The sequence below is a fragment of the Sciurus vulgaris genome, assembly GCF_902686455.1.
Source record: "Sciurus vulgaris genome assembly, chromosome: 1".
Taxonomy (NCBI): Eukaryota; Metazoa; Chordata; class Mammalia; order Rodentia; family Sciuridae; genus Sciurus; species Sciurus vulgaris.
In genome coordinates this window covers 155133792-155153566 of record NC_136461.1, presented here as the reverse complement: position 1 = coordinate 155153566, position 19775 = coordinate 155133792, and the positions used below count along the sequence as shown (strand labels likewise).

Sequence of the window (19775 nt, the reverse complement as noted above, 5' to 3'; positions counted from 1 at the left end):
CTGGAAAAACATTCTGAGATTCACAAACAGTATAAAAATTCCAGCATGCCTGATTACTGACAAATGTGGCATTATGAACAAGAGAGATACTAATAGCATTTTTCATGACTATAACCAATATGTTGCCTCAAGAACTTTATTATTAAGACCTACTTGTTCTTAACTCAGAGCAAAAAGAATTGCTTTCATCACTTGAAGTTTTCTTTGGTCAAAGAATTTATTTCTCTGTCATTCTTTCCTACTTTTCATAAAAGAAAGAGTGTTGGTTCTTGACTCTTCCTCACCTCTTATTTTCTTCCCACTGAACAGTGATGAACTATCATTGCTATCAGAGATAACAGAATGGAGTAAGGGCCTTGTTTGCTGAAATATGGAGTGGACCTGAAAATTTTCATCTGATAAAATTCTTGGAAGCATCAAACATTCCTTCTCTCATCAGGGTTCTTTTTCAAGTAAGTTTTCTTGGCTGAAGACATAAACAGCATTCAATGCTGTGGTGATAACTGTTCCAGAAGTAGTGTGAAGAGGGACAATGGTTCTAATGTCTAGAAAAATCTTCTGGAAATGTGAAGACCATGACCTTTGCCCATCGCTCTGTTCACCACATTCTTTATTTATTTATTTATTTTTTGCACATGATATCTTCAGGGACACCATAAAGAAAATAAGCCACACTTATCTCTTCCTCTGTACTTGATTGAAATAAATTTTGATTTTTATACTTTAAAAAGTTCAGAAGGAAATATAGGAAAACAAAATTATTACCTTAGATTTATATAATCGACTTTCAGAATCTGAGCATTCTCAGAAATTGTCAAACACAGTCATATGAAGAAAATACATTTGCCCTTCGCCTCAGAAGTCATATATATTTATATAAGGATATCTGCTTACACTGTGTTCTTTATGTAGACCAGGCCATTTTATGGGCAAACACAACGAAAAGAGATGAAGAATTATCTGTCTCACAAGGTCATGTTACCTGGGGTTCCTCTTTCCTTGGAAGGTTCTACTGAGCAGTATGAGAAAAATCTTAGGGGCATGGTTCCTATTATTATCTCTGACTGGGTTGAAGGAGGAGGAGGAAGAGAAAAGGTGGGGAAGCAAGATGAAAAGGAAGAAAGGAGATTAGGTTGGCAGACACCACTAGATTTCTATTCTGGCTGCATAGCATAATGACCCAAGGAGCTTTATAAAATATCTGGGCCTTATACCCAGAGATCCTGGGAGTAATGACTTGCAGGAGAGGCTTAAACACTGATCTATTCAGATGCACCTGAGGAGCCCCAGGTTGCAGACTTAAGGTAAATAATCAAGGATAGGAATTTTCTGGATTATAACTCTTCTCTTTCTTCCATACTCCTACCCCTTCTTGTTCACCATTATTCTTGAGGAAATGTCACCATTCTTTGCATTCACTAAAAGCTGATTCGAAGAGACAAGAATAATGGTGGCAAAAGATGCAAAATCAAGGAGAGACAGGAGGAGGGACCTAATCCTAGCCACAATCCCAACCCCCAAGTACTCCTCTTATGATTCTCACCTGTTTCTCTAATTAAGTTTCCCTATAAAACTTGAAGGATTGTCAGGATTCTAAGGAATACATCTGTGTCCATAGGCCATATGTAGTCCCTTCCTTTGTGTGCCTGTGCCTTATGATGAGGGTCCTGCCTTCAAAACTTGGCTCTCTAGAAATCACCGACCACTCGGCTTCAACTTTCTAATCATGAAGTGAATTTATCCTGTCAGACACCACATTTAAGACTGTAGGGTTGTTTGCTTGGTATGCCTCCAGAATTAAAAGTGAGATGTGTTCAGTAGTCCAGTCACTCAGATCACCTTCTGATGGCTATCCATGGAGTTAGCTTTAACAGCAAGGTCAGAGTCCCCAGAGCTGGCTTTGGCTCACCCCCTAGCTTCCAAACAGCTCAGCAGACTAATCCCAGAGTTCCAGTTAGAATATCTGCAGTTAAGCATATAAACCTGAATTCTTTCTACCCCCCAAACACTGAGAATAAGTGTGAGAAAAATATCTTAAACTATAAAATTCATGCTATGTCCCTGTATCAAGTCTCTGCTTGGGCTCCCAAACTGTCTGTGGAACCCTTTGAAGTTCAGGTGAAAGAAGCCACATGCTCACAGCGCTTGTGGTCTGCATGCCTGCAGAGTTAGCACCACGTGGACACCACCAAGGCTTACCTTACCACCTGTGCCCTCCAGAGAGGTTACCCAAGGTGCACTTGAGGCCAGTTGTGCCAAAACTGGGGCAGGCAAGCTGTACTGAAGGAAAAAAAAAAAAAAAAAAATACACAGAGCAGAGCCTGAGGCACTGTTGCTGAGCAGCAAGCCCATGGAAGGCACCCAAAGCCCATCCGCCAAAACTATTCTGTCCTCCTAGAGTTCTGGGCCTGTGATAGGAAGGGCAGCTTGAAAATCTCTGAAATGCCTTCAGGATCATTCTTGCATTATCTTGATGAATAGCACCTGGCTCCCTCCTAGCCATGCTAATCCCTTTATCAAAGCATCACTTGGCTGTGTCCTTGCACTCTATTTGCTTTTTCATTCTTTATGTGACCAGGCTACAAATTTTCAAGATTTTTGCATTCTGTTTCCCTTTGAATTATTAATTTGTCTTTAAATCATTTCTCTTTTTTTTTTCTCATTTTACTGTATGCAGTTAAAAGAAGCCAGTAGCTCCTTTAATATTCTGCTTAGAAATTTCTTCCATCAGAAAGCTTAGTTCGTTGCTCTTAAGTTCTGTTTTCCATAAAGTCTTGGTGCATGGACACAAATTATCCACGTTCTTTACTGTTTTATAACAAGGATGGCCTTTACTATAGTTTGCTATTCCTGTTCCTCATTTCTCAGACCTCATCACAGTTGCCTTTATTGTTCATATTTCTGACAGTACTCTGGTCACAGTCACCTAAGTAATCTCTTAAGAAGATTCAGATTTCCCTACAGTTATTCTCTTCTTCTGAGTCCTCAACAGAATCATCTGTAACATTCCATTCATGGCGATATAAGACTTTTCTAGATTGCTTTTCCAAACCCTTCCAGCTTCTGCCTATTACACAGTTTCAAATACATATCCACATTTTCAGGATGTAAAAGCAGTATCTCAAGTCTCTAGTACCAATTGTTTGCCCTAATTCAATTTGTGCTTCTGTAAGAGAATATTTGAATATATGGAAAAACCACATAGAAACTTATTTCTTATAGTTCTGAAGGCTGGAAAGTCCAATATCAAGACTGTGGCATCTGGTGAGGGCCTTCTTGCTTATCATCCCATGTTGGATGGGAAAAGAGCAAGAAAGCACTCTCATACATGACAGAAAGGGACCCAACTCATTTTTTTCTAGGGAACACACTCCAGCAATGACAGTTGAACTTCCAAGAAAATGGTATTAATCCATTAACACGGGCATAGCTCTCCTGGTTTAATGGCTTCTTAAAGATCCTTCCCCACAAACACTCAAAACTGTTACATTGGGGATTAAGTTTCCCACACATGAACTCTGGCGGATGTGCTTGTACCATAGCAGATGCGCTTGTACCGTAGCATATGCTGAATAACAAGAGAGTCCATTCCCAGGGAATTCTAACAGGTTAGCTAAAACTTTTTCCTTCTGTTTTCCACTAAAGAAAATATGTCAGAAAGCAAATGAATGATAACAATATTATTATAAAGATAATTGGATACACACAAAGTTTCTTAAAAATTACATAATAGCAAAAACTTGGAATTATCATGGACCTGCAATGTACATCACAATGAATCTCAAGAGAGCTGTGTGTTACTAGAGCATGTTTTAAGTGTTGGTCTACAAGTTTTAATGTAGAGCATTGGGACTTTTATTGCACTTTACATTCATCATTTATTCAGTTCTCACAATATTCTTATAGGGTAGGAGATGAACATACTATTTCCCTCCTATCAACTATTCCTTTTTAACACATATGAAATGATAATTCAAGGGAACTATTCTGTTTTGCACACACAGTGGGCAAGCATTTTCTACATGGTTGGCTTTCCTGCATAGTGGAACAAACCTGTGATACATAAATGAAGAGACAGAAAAGGAGAGCGGAAGAGAGGGAGGGACAGTTCTAAGAGTGCGTTTGCAAGACTAACATTGGAAAACTTGTCCTTCACCTGCAACTAGGAAATTTGCTTTTATATCAACGTTATGGTTTGCATATGAGGTGTCTCCCCAAAGTTCCTGTGTTGATGCAGGAGTGTTCGGAGGTGAAATGACTGGATTGAGAGAGCTGTAGCCTCATTACTCCCTCCTAGTTCAATGGACTAACTGGGTGGTAACGGTAGGCAGATGGGTCCTCTCTGGAAGAGGTATGTCATGGGGGGATATGCTCTGGAAGGTTTCATCTTCCCGGGGCCCATTCTCTGCCCACTCTGCTTCCTGGCCATGAATGGAGCACTGCTCTTCCACAATACCCGTCCACTGTGTTGTGCTGCCTCCACTTGGGCCGAGTAATGGAGTTGACTTACCAAGGACTAAATCTCTGAAGCAAAATAAATTTTCCCTACTCTACATTGTTCTTGATAATATGTGGTCATAACTAGGCAAAACTGACTAACACAAACAGTATTTTCCAGAGTCTGTTCTACTGTTTTATTTTTCCTTTGTGTTACTTTCTAGAAAAAAAAAAATAGATACTAAATCTAAATAAGTTCTAGAGTCTACTGCATGTCATGTCTCTCTTACAGAGTTGCAATGCTCTTTTTTGGGCTAATGATACTGAAAAGTCCTGAAATAAAGAATCATGTTTAATAGTTTCACTTACTAGCATTTGACTGTGGAAACCTTTTCTCTCATAATTCCCATCAACATGATTTGGATCTGAGGAACACATTTTGAAAATGGCTTCATGAGATCTTAACTGTCATGGTTCAAATAATCATACATTCTATGTAGTTTCACTCATTTGTGTTTACGGGACAGAAAAAATGGGTTATTTCTTATGAGAAACTCATAAAATCCTCCTCATAGAAACTGAGATGCAAGTCAAAGATATAGCCAAAAAGAAGCAAAACTAAGAAATGTTTATCAGTTCTGAAACTAGTAAATATTGCCAAGACATATTACAAAGTTTTGGCAGGAACTACTACCAAATACAGTAAATTTGAATCAGTGTGAAGAAAAAAACATCAAAAGTTGAAGTGCAACTTCCTTTCCTGAAAATATGCCATTTTCAGGGAAGTAAGTAAAACAAATAATTGCCAATTCTCACTAAGAGTGAATAATTGCAGAACAGGGATAGAAGAACAGGCAGCCTAAGTGTGATGAGCTCTGCCCTAGACTGTCCCAGCCCCAAGATAAACAAATACTCGGAAAATGAGCAACCCACTCTTCAGTATATTGTTATTGTTTGTTCTATATTCCACTGTTTTGAAAAGTGACATATTTTCCTCCACATGGCAGTGGGGAAGGGATCCTCCTGATGTCTCTATACTCTAGGAGCAAAGGTGAGAAATTTTCACAAATGCAAAGGTGATTGTGCAAGATACCACAGGGAAATGTAAGCTATCAAAATAAAGCCCTGAACCAACCTCACTTCTCACTTATCTACCTAAGGAGATGAATAATCCAGAATAAAAGGGTACTCCTCCCTACATCAGTGCAAGACATAACACACAACACTCCTTTTCCCCACCAATTTACTCACACTGGAACTCACACAGCATTCTACAGCTGAAATGTGGTACATTTCTTTCCCTGCACATATGAACAGAAAATAAATGCAAAAATAAAGTTTCTCATGGCAATAGCTCTTTTCCTATCTACCTGAGGTGCAGCATAACTGAATTTAATATTCAATTTTAAGAATGGCAGCCAGGGAAAAGAGAGGCAGGGAATCATGAATAATCATTCGATGCTATGCTATTTGGGGAGCAAAATTTGTTTTTCACAGTCTTCCTTCTAACATAAGTTTAAGCAAAAAAAAAAAAAAAAAAAAAAAAGTTTAAAAAATACAGTAGAAAGCACAGCTTCTAAAATATAGAGATTCTTTGCAAAAATATTTGCTTCCTGGAAAGAAGAAAAATAGTGTCGAGGGTATAATAAACCTAAAAAATAATGTAGAATATTATTTACAGGAAATTCCTTTCAAGTTCCCAGAGAAAGTATTTACTTTATATAAAGTACCTAATCTTGTGCTTATAAATTTGAAAACCTGTTTGAAAGAAGCATTTCTTAGAAAGAGATAGAAGATCAAATTGTCTTAAAACAAATCAACAATGGAACACTGAAAAGATATAAATATATACATAATATACAAAAATATACATAGCAAAATATATGATACGTTATATATAAAACATACATATATACACATGCATGTATATAGAATATTTTACATACACGTAATATTACTTGAGAATTTGTCCAGATTTTAAGGATGATTTTTTTGAGTTCAAAGGAAGGAGAAAATATTCACACTATTTCACATAAAGTTACAATGCTCTTTTGAGGGCTAATGACACTGAAAAGTCCTGAAGTAGAGAAACATGTTTAATAGTTTCACCTAAAACAAAACCCAACCAAAATAACCTAAAAATAATAAAACCACAGACCTACCTCAACCAAAATTCAAAAAAAAAAAAAACTGAAATTTGTAATCCATTGCTTTACTGAAGTTCTGTTACATGACCAACTTACGCTCAATCTCAATATAAAAATGTGCTTGAAGTCTTATTAATATAATTTCTCCCAAATAAATCAAAGGAAACTCTGCAATAATCATAAATACCAAAAAACTACAGAACATCTACCTTATAATTTTCTGAACTTCTTAATAAAATACTTTAATAAGCTTTTTGAAAGTTTTAACAGGCAGAATTTTTTTCTCTCAACATTATTATTATTATTATTATTATTATTATAGAAATGTTAGAAAAAATTGCTGAAAATTCCTTTCTAAGAGTAGAAGGTATAGTTAACTAAAAAAAAAAAAATCAGAATTTTTAAATAATTTTTATTTGCTGATTAGTTTTCTCCATGAAGAAAAAACCATATTGAGTACAAATAATTTAAAATGAGAGTTCAGCAAAGATATCCAGTTAAGAAACTAATATTTTTACATCTAACTTTCTGACAGTAAAAATCTAATTAAAATAAAATAAATATTTTCCATTAACAGTAATAATTGTTATGCAACAATCTTACGGACATCAAAATATTATTAGTGAGAGTTGAGATTAAATGTGTTTTTTCTTCTTTTTCAGTCATCTGTTGCTTATTAAAATGTATTAATTTTATTATAAAATAAAGATCTATTTAGCAATTGAGAATAAAGTACATTAGGACAGACATCAAAATATTTTCCCATTCTATTTTAATAATGACACAACTTAAATACTTCATAGAATTATTTGTTAGTACCAAAAGAGTCCTTAGAAAACATGTAGCTCAAGGCTGCATATTCAAATAAGAAGTTTAGGACCTCATAATTTATAGGATTTGTTTAAGGTTTCCAGTCACTGACCCAGCCCTAATTACAACTCAAGATTTCTAAGGTTTTTTTTAGAATTTCTAATTTAGAATGTTCAGTTCCTTCACTTTTTCTTTTCTTATCTGTTCCATACTTCGTTATACTAAAGTCATTCTTAGCTATTAATGATATTTGTTTAAAATGGCATATCATAGAATATTAATAAAACCTCTCTACTTACTCTATTAATTTGAGCTTAGAGTCAAAATCCATCAGTGGTGATTTCAGGATTCAGACTAGCTGGGCATTGAAAATGCACATAGCTTTCATCACCTGATACAGACTGTTCTGTCATAGCCATAAAACGGTACTTGGGCTAAGTTGATAATTAGGAAGACACTTCTTTTTCCAGGGGTCCCTTTGCCCTCTGCTGTCCTCCCTATCTATCCACAAACAGAACTACTAAAGGAGACATTCCCTCTACATTCATAGAATCTATATTCTCCTTGCCCATTCACAAAACTGTTCAGAACAAAAGTTTTCATGGCCAGAGTTCAGATATTGCTCTATTCATAACATAGCTAGATTAACCATGTTTCCATGAGTCCAATCCACAAACTTAATTCAGAAATACAATTCCTTCTTTTAAATCTAGTTATGAACCCAAGGTTAATCGAAAATAGCCTCAATGGTCAACATTAATTATTAATATCCTAAAGGACTCATTTCCGAGGTACAAACAATTAGTGACAAGAATACAAAGTAAATCACAAAAGTCAAGAAGTACAGTTTAGACAGAGAGTAATTCTGATTGGACTTGCCAGGAAACAGGGGCAGGAAAGAATCTCAGGGTGATTTTGACTAGTTGTGGAGTGCCTAGCGTCCCCAAGCTATGAGGACACCTTTCCTGCATGCCCACCCCACATTCCTTATGCACTCTGATTACCTCATCCATTCTCCTAGGTGACTCTTTTCTGAAATGTTTCCCTCCTCCTACCTTCAAAGTCCCTTCTATCCTCTTATTGCCACAGCTAGCAGTTGTGCTTCCTACTTTGTGGGGGAAAAAAGAAATGAAGCCTCAGAGGACACCCTCAAGGTTTCCCATCATCATATATGTAGTAACAGCTTCCTCACATGCTCTATTTTCCTGTTATTACAGACAAACTGCCCATATTGTCATCTAAAGCCAACTCCTCAATTAATCGCAAAGTTGCCTTCAACCTAGCCTATTCAAGAAACAGCTTCTCTTCTCTCCCTTGCACTTTCAATTTCTCTGTGCACTGGATCATTTCCATTACCATACAACTATGTTTTATTTCTTACATATTCAATTTTTAAAAAAGAAGAATACAAACATTCAACTCTCTGGACCCAATCTCTCCCTTCAGATTCTGCCCTCCTACACTCCTGTCCCTCTTTCTCCTGCCTTGCTCCTCCACTGAGCCAGGCTTAGATCAAACTCCAATGACCTCCAAATTGTTAAAAGGACGCACAGATTCTCAGTTTTCACTATATTCTATCAGCTAGCTGCATTGGAAATAAGTCTTAACTGGCTTTCAAGACATGCTCCTGATTTTCTCCCTCCCTCACTAACACTCCTACTCTGCTTCTCTTGGAGCCCTTCCTCTTCTTCCAGAACTTTTAATACCCAGCTGCCTCACTGCAACTTTTCTCTGATTACTTTCACTGGCAAAGTTGATTTAATAGCGATTCATTACCTTCAGTATCACGCAGTCAGGGACCATCTTAAAGTTTGTGTCTGCAACTCACTATTCTCCCCTGAACTCCATATCCACACATCTAAGGATCTAATATGACACTTGCTCTTTAGATTAACATCTCCATAGCAGGGCTTTCCTTCTCTTCTAGATGCTGTTTCCCTTTCTCATCTCACTTAATGGAATCATCATCTATTTAGGAGATCAGACATAACACATTAAGCTTCTCCTTGACACGTCTCTTTTCTTCATATTCTACTTCCCATCTGTTAACAAATACTGATGACTGTACCTTCAAATTACATATAGGATCTAACCTCTCCCTAACACCCTCATGGTTAGAATCCTGGACTAAGTACTAAATTCTCTCACCTGGATTATTACAACATTCTCTAAACTGGTTTTCCTGCTTTTACACTTAACCCACTCCAGTCTGTTCTCAACAAGACAGTGAATCTTTTCAAATGTAAACTTATAACCTTAAATAGATAGTTTTCCACTTTAGATTAAAAGCTGAATTCTTATAATTGCCTATGAAGCCCTGCACAACTGGCCTCACCATTGTCTGACCTCCTTGATCCTTTAGCTTCAGCTTCAGTGGATTTCTTGGTATTCCTGGAATGATGAAACTCTTTACCTCAGAGTCTTTGCATTTATTGTTCTAAATCCTATATCCAATCTGTTAGCAAATGCTGATGTCTCTACCTTCAATTAATTCCAGAATCATACCTCTTTTTACTGCAAAATATTCTCACATTTTTTGCCCCAGTATCAGAGGGGTCTCTCTTTGCTCACATAGCACTGGACCATGGAAGCCTAATCTTGTTAAAGCCTCTCATGCTCTGGGTATTCCCCGGCTCCCATACATACGTTTATTTTTCTTCATAGTACATAGAGCCTTCTTATATATCATGTAACAAGGTTATTTATTATGCTTTATTGTCTATCTCCCCATACTGGAATAGAAGCTCCATAAGGGCAGAAATATTTGCTGTTTTGTTCACTGATATATTTCCAGTACGACACACCAATAATGTTATCACTGTTATAAATCACGAGTGCAATATCTAGAACTATACCTAACATATATCAAACAATCAATAAATAATCTTCAAAGATATAAATTAATGAAATGCAAATAGATTATTTAAAGAAATGTTCTGAGTCTTGAGAAGTTTAGAAATGTTACCCTGTCAATATTCAGAAGGCTTGTCTTTAAAGCATAAAGCATTTATGCTTAAGCATTTTATATTAAACTAACAGACCAATTCCTTATATAGTTTCAATCACACCTTCCTGGGAAATTCAAATGGTTAGTAGAATTTTGAGCTAGCACTGTAGGATTTGGTGTTTTCTACAAATACTGAAAACTGATAATATGGCTGCTATTATCCAATTCTCTTTGTTGTTCATACTAGGTAGAACCATATGCCTTCTTTTGCAGAACTATTACAGCCCAGAATCACTAAAAATTTTTTCCAAGGTGAGTCTGAGAAAGACAGGATGGGGGAATCTATATCATGAAAGAGAAAGATCTTCTATTAAAGCAGAAGACTGTTGATTTGGTATGTAAACCTACTTCTGGCAAGGCTGCATCTGATTAGGTTCTCTCTCTCTCTCTCTCTCTCTCTCTCTCTCTCTCTCTCTCTCTCTCTCTCTCTGCATCTCTGTCTCTGTCTCTCTGTTTCCTCCCCTCCACTCACACACAGACATTGCCACTCAGGCACACTTCTGATTACTATGTGTAAAATCTCTCTTGTAGGCTATTATAGATCTTGTGGTCATTATCAGACCTTTGTGGCAAAGGAGGGGCATCTACATGTACTTGGTTAGAGAACTGAACATTACTACATCCTATTATAAATCTTTGAACCCATATCATGTAACTGAAATCATAGCAAGATAATTTTCACTAACTGCATAGTTTATCTCTAAGCATAATGAAAGTCTCCACAATTGTAAATTACTTAGATATTTCACTTACATAACTGCAAAAATAGTCAAGTATTTACCATCAGCATGGCAAAATGCTTCTCAGCCCTTAATCTACTTTACTACCACATGAAAGACTGAATATCTAAGTAAAGAAATAAAACACTAACTAAAGAGCTACTGAGGAAGAATGCTTTTCCCCCACTGTCGTGACATATCATTTGCATCACCGAACCATGCATCTCCCCTGCTTCTTGCCTGTCCTTAGGTGTCCTCTGTATCCCTGGAGTAGGTGGATTGTCAGGGGAGTCCCAAGTGGCCAAGTTCTCCTGAATGTACTAAATAAATATTTAATATTCTAAGAAGGAAGTTTAGGGAATAAATCAGAAGCATATCACCAAAGCTATCTTTTAACTAAGAGAGAGTCAAGTTAAGTTTTAAGATAAACGTGTTCAGTACAAAACTATGTCTCTACTAAACAGCATGTATCAAGATAAATCACAATAGATTGCAGAGTTTCGTGCTTTAAAAAAGAAGAAATTAAAAAGACTCAGTCTATCATATTTTATTATGAAAATGGGAAAAATATTTAAGACAGATTATTTTAAAACCTTTGAGTATTAAAATATATCACAAAATTAAAAGGCAACTAATAAATAAGAAACATTATTTTATCATCAATGATATGTAACCTAAATCAGTATGAACAGCCTCACACAAAAATAGGTAGTCTTTGAATACCCATTTTATTGAAGAAATACTAAATATCACAAGTAACATATAAATGCTCAATAAATGTATGAAAGTTCAAATTCATTAATAATGACAAAAATGAATATTCAAACTAATAGTGAAATAATGTTTTATGATAGTCTAGGTTATGATGTGGCACTACATCATTCCCCAAATCTCAGTAGCTTAACAAAAGAAAATTGATTTTTCATTCATACAAGTTTATCACAGGAATGATGGGGGAGTTTGCTTCAGAGTCAAATAGGTATCCAGACTGAGAGAGCATCCTATCAATTTACAGTTCTTCCACCTGGAATATGCACCCTTTTTAGTTATGAGGTATGAGAGAAGACCAAAGGGTCACATAATTTTTTCCTCTGTCTGGGTACAGAAATGACATATGTGATTTTTGCTCCCAATTACCTTGGCTGGTACTAGTCACATGTTTTTCCATTGTAGCATTGCTCTCTCTGGCCAGCTCTCAAACTGAGAAACATGAAAGAAAAAGAAAGAAAGGATGGAAAGGAAGGAGGGAGGGAGAGAGGGAGGGAAGAGTGGGAGAGAAGGAGGGAGAAGAAAGCAAGAAGTTACTATGTTAAGATATTTCTTGCAAAAACAGCAGGTGAGCAAAGGCAGAAAAACCTATGAGTGTATGAGGCATTTGGAATTTTGCAAGGTAATTAGCTGGAAGAGAAAGGATAGAAAACTATAAGGAAGATAAAAAGAAGCCACCTGATAAAGGTCCTTAAGGAGCTGAAATTTCTCTCTGAACATATGGAGATTACAGAAGATTTTTAAGCAGAAGAGTATTATGATCACATATGCATTTTGGTAGATTACTCAGACTGCTATAAAAAAAATAAAGTGGAAAACAGGAAAATGAGGGGGTCAAGAAAGATGCTATTACAGAGTATAATGAAAGTATAATTTTAAAAATTTTACACATTAAGAATACCAACTACATACATAATGGAGGTGGGTGGGGGGTAAGAGAAGAATGAAAGAACTTTGGATTATGTAGAGGGAAATGAGACATGGGAGGAGGCAGGGGTAGAAAAGATGGTGGAATGAGACAGATATCATTACCCTATGTACATGTATGATTACACGAATAGTGTGAATCTACATGGTGTACAACCATAGAAACTAAAAGTTGTATCCCATTTGTGTACAATGAATCAAAATGCAGTCTGTAAAAATAAAAAATATATAAATAGGAAAAAAAAGAATATCAACTACATAACACATTTGTGGACATCTCTTACATTCACTCAGGAGGGGAACTACATCGTCCCATATATACATCTTATAAAAATTAAGTATTATAAACCAACTTATTCAACCAAGCTGCAGAATTTAAAGCTATTATTACAGCTGATAGAAAAAGTTGCAAAAGACCTTTTCCTAGCTGTTTATACCACCAAGATCTTATCCTCGTAAGCAATGTTTTTCTATACTGTGACCGCCTTCCAGTTAAGGGGATGAGATGGGTTCCCACAAGCTGCAGCTTCCACTAAGTCAACCACCTTCAACAGAACTTCTCTTTCAGCCATCAAACGTTACTTGTAGATCTGGCCTGGTTTCACAAAGAGAGTAGGATTGTTAGTGTCATCTTTTCATAATGACCCTGTTTTTAAACTTTTCTGTGTGGAATTTTTTATTCTTTCTATAGAGCTACTTCAAAACATTTTTTGCAACTTTTTGCCTTTCCTCTATCACTCTTTGAACTTATTTAACATTTGAACTGAGAGAGGGAGAAGATACTGCTTAGAAGTTAAGAACGCAGACTGAAACTGGACTGCCACATTTCATTAGTTCATGACCTTGAAGCATGTTACTTAGTGTCTCCATATCTTTAAAATGAGGTTAAAAATAATACTCAGTGTGGGGGGAAATGCAAATAGTGGCCCTAGTTCTTTATTACTATACTTAGGACATTGACTTTGTAGCTTTTCTTATTAAGAAGCATTCTGTTCCCCCAACCCTTGATCTTTGGTTAGTGTTTTGACTTGCTTCCACCAATAGAATATGTAACAAGTGATGTAGGCAGTTTGAGCATGGACTTCAAGAGGCATTGTGTGCTTCCACTCCTTCTCCTTAGAACTCTGCTATGACCATGTGGTAAACCCAGGACAACTTTCTGAAAAACAAAGAGACCACACAGAGGTGGGTCAAATAGTCCTGCAAGGCATCCTACAGACCCTGTTTCCACCCAAGGAGTCAGAAGACAGGGATTGAACCCAGTCAATGTCTTCTGAACCTGGTTCCAGTCAACACAATAGCTTGGGGGACGGGGGGGAATGATGATTGCTGTAATTTGCTATCTTTTCTGTATTTTTAAGTTTTTGAGTGGTTTATTACACAGCATTATTGTGGCAATAGATAACTATTACACTATTTCAGAGGGTGAAGACTTAAATGAGAAAATATACCAAGTACTTAAAAGAAGGCTGACATTTAATAAGTGCTATTCAAATGTTTTGTTTCTAGTGGTGGTGGTAGTAGTAGTAGCAATAGCAATAGTAGTACTAACAGAACTGAAATTGGATTGGAAATATGGATCTGAGAATAGACATAAAGTGGCTGCACAAAAAAACATGGCAAAGTATGGGAACTCTGGGCATTTAGAAACCAATAATTTCACCTGCTTTCTTAAGCATGACAGATAGAAGCAGGCACTCATTTCTGCTATGACTGACTAGAAACTTCCCAAAATTTACAGACAAAAAAATTACAAAATTCAACAAAAATATTGAAAGCAGGAGGTAACATGACAGGAGATATGTCAACAAATTTTTGAAATTTGGGGACATGGTAACTGAACATAGTAGAGTGAAGGAATCTGTAAAAAGAAGCATGCCTGGAGAGGTGATATAAATTATAAGAGAATAGGTTCTCCTTAACGGAGAGCCCTTTCTCAAGTTCTGTGGAAGGCGAGAGTAAAGGGTGTGGTTAAAATCCAGGCACAGTCTTTGTAGCTTTTTTTGAACCTAGGTCCACAGCCTTCACACAGAAATAGGCTGTGGATTTTTCATTCATCTTCCCATCTCCTTCCAAGAGTCTGAAATTTCATTTTCTGGAGAACCAGAACCCAAGGTAGTGAACTTTGGAATAGGAAGTAGAGAGGAAGCAGGACAATGGTGAGAGGCAGAAATTAAGGGGATTAACGAGAAGTCTGAGCATTAAAAGGTTAGACCTCTATACCTGCCTCTGGTTACTCAGGCTTATACTGACCTCCCTCTTCAAAAAGAGTGGAAGAATCTTCTCTGCTTTTAACAACAGAAATAGAGAACTAAATAAAAAAGGAGGGGAAGAAAGACTCAAATAAGGGAAGATAATCCAAGAAGAAAATGAACATTTAAATCTCTTTTAAATGAATATTTAAATCTTCGCAACATAAAAGAAAATAGTATAGCCACCAAACAGGAGCAGGTCCCTATATATAAGAATGAACAAAGAATAAAGACTCTTGGAAATTAAAAATATAAATTGCAATTTAAAATTCAGTAGAAGGTGAGGAAAATAAAAATCAAAGAAATTCCTCATGTATTAAAACAAAAAGAGTGGATAATCTCCTCTCTGGAGAGACATGCCCATCATTCTAGAACTCTAATCAATTTTACAAATAAGTTTTCAAAAACAATGTTCAGCATGCAACCACTACCAGGCATGCAAACAAACAAGAACCCATGAGTGAAACCTAGCAGAAACAAAAGTAGAATAAAATATTCACAGACACTTGATACACTAGACTTATCACAAATAAAAGTTAAGGTGATGGAACACATGCTATATTATTCAATACAAAATTAAAAACCAAGTTTAAATATTTCAACAGGATACTATAATCTATTAAAAGTAACAGAAGATTTGATAAAAGAGTCAAATAAAAATCAAAAACAGAAAAATGTAACCTTGAAAAAAGTGTCTATAGTATTTATTACTTGATTAGACATGATTAAAGAAATAAAACCAGAAGTAAGATTAGAAGAAACTAAATAATGTGAAATACCAGAACAAATAGAAATACAGTGCAAGTAAGAGACTTTGAAGGAACAATAAGAGAGGATAACATCCAGGAACGGAAGTTAAAGAATGTGGTAGAGAAAATACCTAAAGAAATAATTGCCTAAGATTTTCTAGAACTGTTAAAAGATTTTGAATCATTTAAGATTTAAAGAAGATCTATAAATTTAAGAAGATTTAAGAAGATCTATAAATCTTAAGCAAGATAAATAAAAAGATATCCACATTTAGCAACACCATAGTAAAACTTTAGAAAAACTAAAGACAGAAAATTCTTCAAAGTAGTCACAGGAAAAGGAGTAGATTATTTCTAAAGGAGCAACATATCCTATGACCCAGCAATTCCACCACCTGAATAAGTTTTACCGTGTGTAGTCTCAAAAAGTGAAACTTTCACACAGGACTAAATACTCCCTGTCAGACCATTCCATTACTGGAAATCTTTAAATATTAGAAAGTGCTTCCTTTGACTAGTATTTCACAACTCCTTCATCCAATGTTATGCTATAAATGATAAAATATTTATATCATTTGCTAATCTCCTTCATGAAATTGATCACACTATGGTGACCTTAGCATCCAATGAAACACTTCTACATGCAGAGCTGAGAATAGATTCATATAATTACTTCTGACAGATCAGGATGAGTCAGTTCCAGCATGAATAATTCTTTATTTCCCACCTGTGGTTGGTTATCTGTGGAGTATTCGTTCTTTCAATGGACTTTTAAGGTTCTATTATTTGCCTATAAATGTTCTAGGAACTAAGGAAACACCAGTAAAAAAATTCTTCTGGAGTTTGTACTACAGTGAGGAAAAAGACAATAAATGAATAAGTAAAGATTCATTGTATCAAATGTTGATAAATGCTATAGAGAAAATAATTTGAGGATAAGGTAGGGGGAACATGCTATTTCATGTGAGGGAGACTATATGATATCTGTGTACTCTGCTCTTACTCTTAACATATGCTACAAATAAACTAGTGAGAAAAACACTCAATGCACAGACATTTCAATTTATGAAAAGTTCAAGTAAAACCTGCAGAGTATAAGCACTATGAAAAGGTATTATTGTAAAGCAGAGATTATAAATCAAGTATTTAAAGAACTAAGCCAACATTTAACAATTGGGAAGGTCCAGTAAAATATGCCAATTTTGAGCCTAGCCTGTTAGACTGGAAAATTGGGCAATGCTGATCTTGCATTCTAGCGACCTTTAGACAAGGCCTGAGCTCTCCAGCCACTGCAGTCCCCAGTAGGCTTAAGGCATTTGATTTGTATTATCTACCTGGCTTCCAGAGGCATTTGAATTTGGAAACCTACTCAAATTAATTCATAATTTTTTCCCAATTCCAAGATCCATTTTTTTTGTTTCTACATTGTTCTTCACTGTTTTCAAAATTCAAACACATTATTAAACCACAACTATTATAAATGCAATGTGCTGGAGACTCTGAAACTGACTATAAGAGAGAGTTCCAAAGAACATTTTGAGGAATGTTAGTTAGCATGAGTATTAAGTAGGTGCATAGACTCTCTAGGCAATGTTGAAGTGAAAAAAAAAATCAGAAAATAAAACTTCCAACTTGTTAAAATATTCATAATACCTTATATTAGGGAGATACATAATATACAAATACTCATAGTGCTGTTCAATGTGTACCTATCCCAACATAAATTGTTAGTTTTAGAGCAGTTTCTTCCTGTGGCCACTCTACCCTATCAACATTACTGAAATTTGAAATATGATTGACATGGCACTTTAAAGTATTCAAAATATACTGAATAATATGGAGGAGTTTAAATAGATGAATTACAAATAAGCACAAATATTTACTTATATGGTATGAAAATCATTAAATTATTTTTCATCCAATTTATAGAGAATGTATTTTAAATTCATAATTCCAAAACCCAAACTTCAAAATTAACAAAAACTAACATCTACACTAGTTTATAAAATATGCTTTATGGACTCAATTTATGCAACATAACCTTCCATCTCCAAGACACACTTACAAATTTTATTTACAATGCCACCTAGAAACCATTATTAGTCATCAGAAATATTGCTGTTACTAAATAACTCCCATCAACCAAATGGTGCAAATAAAGCCAAGCAGTTCTGGAATACTATCTAGAATCACTCTCCTAAATTTGAAATGTCTTTTTGTTCTTGGGAAATAATAGGAGGAAAACAAAGCAATTAAAGCTGATCTTACAATAAAAATGAAAACATTTTCAATTCAATAGTACTATTTAAAGGGAAAGTTTTAAATAAATGTTTTGTGTAAGAAGCTATATATATTTAACTAAATTATTTTCTTCTTTGTGGTCCTATTTTAGCATATCTATTTCTCACTATAGAACACAAACACAAACACACGTTTGGCTAATATTAAATCCCTCTGGAGACCATTTTAGAAAAAAATAAAGCCTCATCTTTAGTGTTATTCTGACAAGATTATATGAGGTTTGTGGGTATTAAACATCTCAGGATAGGAAGTGTCCTGTATACTTAAAGCTATGCTTTAAGCATAGACCTATATGCTACTTAACCACTGTTGATATCAGATATGCATGATATAATCCTAATAGTGGGTTTGTTTGTTTGTGGTACTGGGGAATAAACCCAGGGGCACTCGATCACTGAGCAACATCCCCAGATCTATTTTGTATTTTATTTAGATAGGGTCTCACTGAGTTGCTTAGTGCATTGCTATTGCTAAGACTGGCTTTGAACTCAAGATCCTCTTTCCTTGGCCTCCTGAGCTGCTGGGATTATAGGCATGAACCACTGCACCAAGTTTGTTTTTTAAATATACAACTAGACTGAATGTATCTAAAAGATGGAGTCATTTCACTTCTTGAATTTCTGAAGAGTGAGATATTCTAATTAATCTATATCTTCTTTATCAGTTGATGAAACCAGAATCATAAATGTGTCTCCCTCTAATATGATATCAGTTACTTCCTTACTGAGTGTCCCTGATGTCTGGAGACAGTGCTTAAGAATAAAGCCACCAAGATAGGTGTCTGCTGTTAGGAAACAGAAAGCCTAGTCACACGACTCATGTGATAGTACAAGAAGCCATTCATTCATCCTGAAACACATACATCAAACATCTGATGCAAGAGAAGCACTGTGCTAGGTTCAAAAGACATCACACAAAAAAAGTCACCCGTGCCTTCAGTGATTTCACACTATGGGGATAAAATTGTTCAAACAATCACAATGTAATTTCAATATAGTGACCCTATCTCACACAGATGACTGCTACGGTTTGGATATGAAATGTTCCCTGAAAAGTTCATGTCTTGAAAACATGATTTCCAGTGTAGCAAGTTTCAGAGGTGGGGCTTTTAGGCTTTGATAAGAGCTCTGACCTCTGCCCTTGCTGCATTGGGGATCATACTTTTAACATATTAGTTTTTTTTGGTGGGGGTATATATTGTTTGAGCCGGAACTTATTGTCTTGGAAAAGCAAAGTTCCAGTTAATTCCACTTACTGATAAGCTATAGGGACTTAGCTGTACTTACACAATGGAAATTAGCCAAAGGATCTGCCAAAGAGGTCTACTTGCAAGAACAGGTTTGCCATAAAACTTATCTCATTTTGCAATTTAATAGTCAATAAAGACTTTACATAAAGAATAAGGAAAGATTTGTATTAAACCAAATTCAAGTCAAAATAGTTGGGGATGTAGCTCAGTGGTATAGCACTTGCCTCACACTGAAAAATATAAAAATCAAGTCAATGAAACAGGAGTTTATTCAGGGGATCAAGGGCTTAGAAAGATTTAGGAAAGCTAAAGTAAAAAGACCCTACCAAGGATCTTAGTCCCTACCAAGATTAAAGCAACAATAACAAAACTATGAATGTGACCTGCTTAATTGATATTTCCTGGTGCT

The 19775-nt window shown here is 35.6% G+C and overlaps 1 long non-coding RNA gene across 4 annotated transcripts in view; it reads right to left on the bottom strand.

Moving 5' to 3' along the window:
* Positions 1-19775, bottom strand: part of LOC306647171 — a 31151-nt gene that overhangs the window by 2953 nt on the left and 8423 nt on the right. For 2 of the 4 annotated variants that reach the window (XR_013760045.1, XR_013760046.1), the window contains 2 exons: positions 2176-2280; positions 154-2144 (listed from right to left, as the gene is read on the bottom strand). The exons of the other annotated variants lie outside the window; for them this stretch is intronic. This is a non-coding gene — a long non-coding RNA (uncharacterized lncRNA). The remainder of the gene's footprint in view (positions 1-153; positions 2145-2175; positions 2281-19775) is intronic. 4 annotated transcript variants of the gene reach the window in all.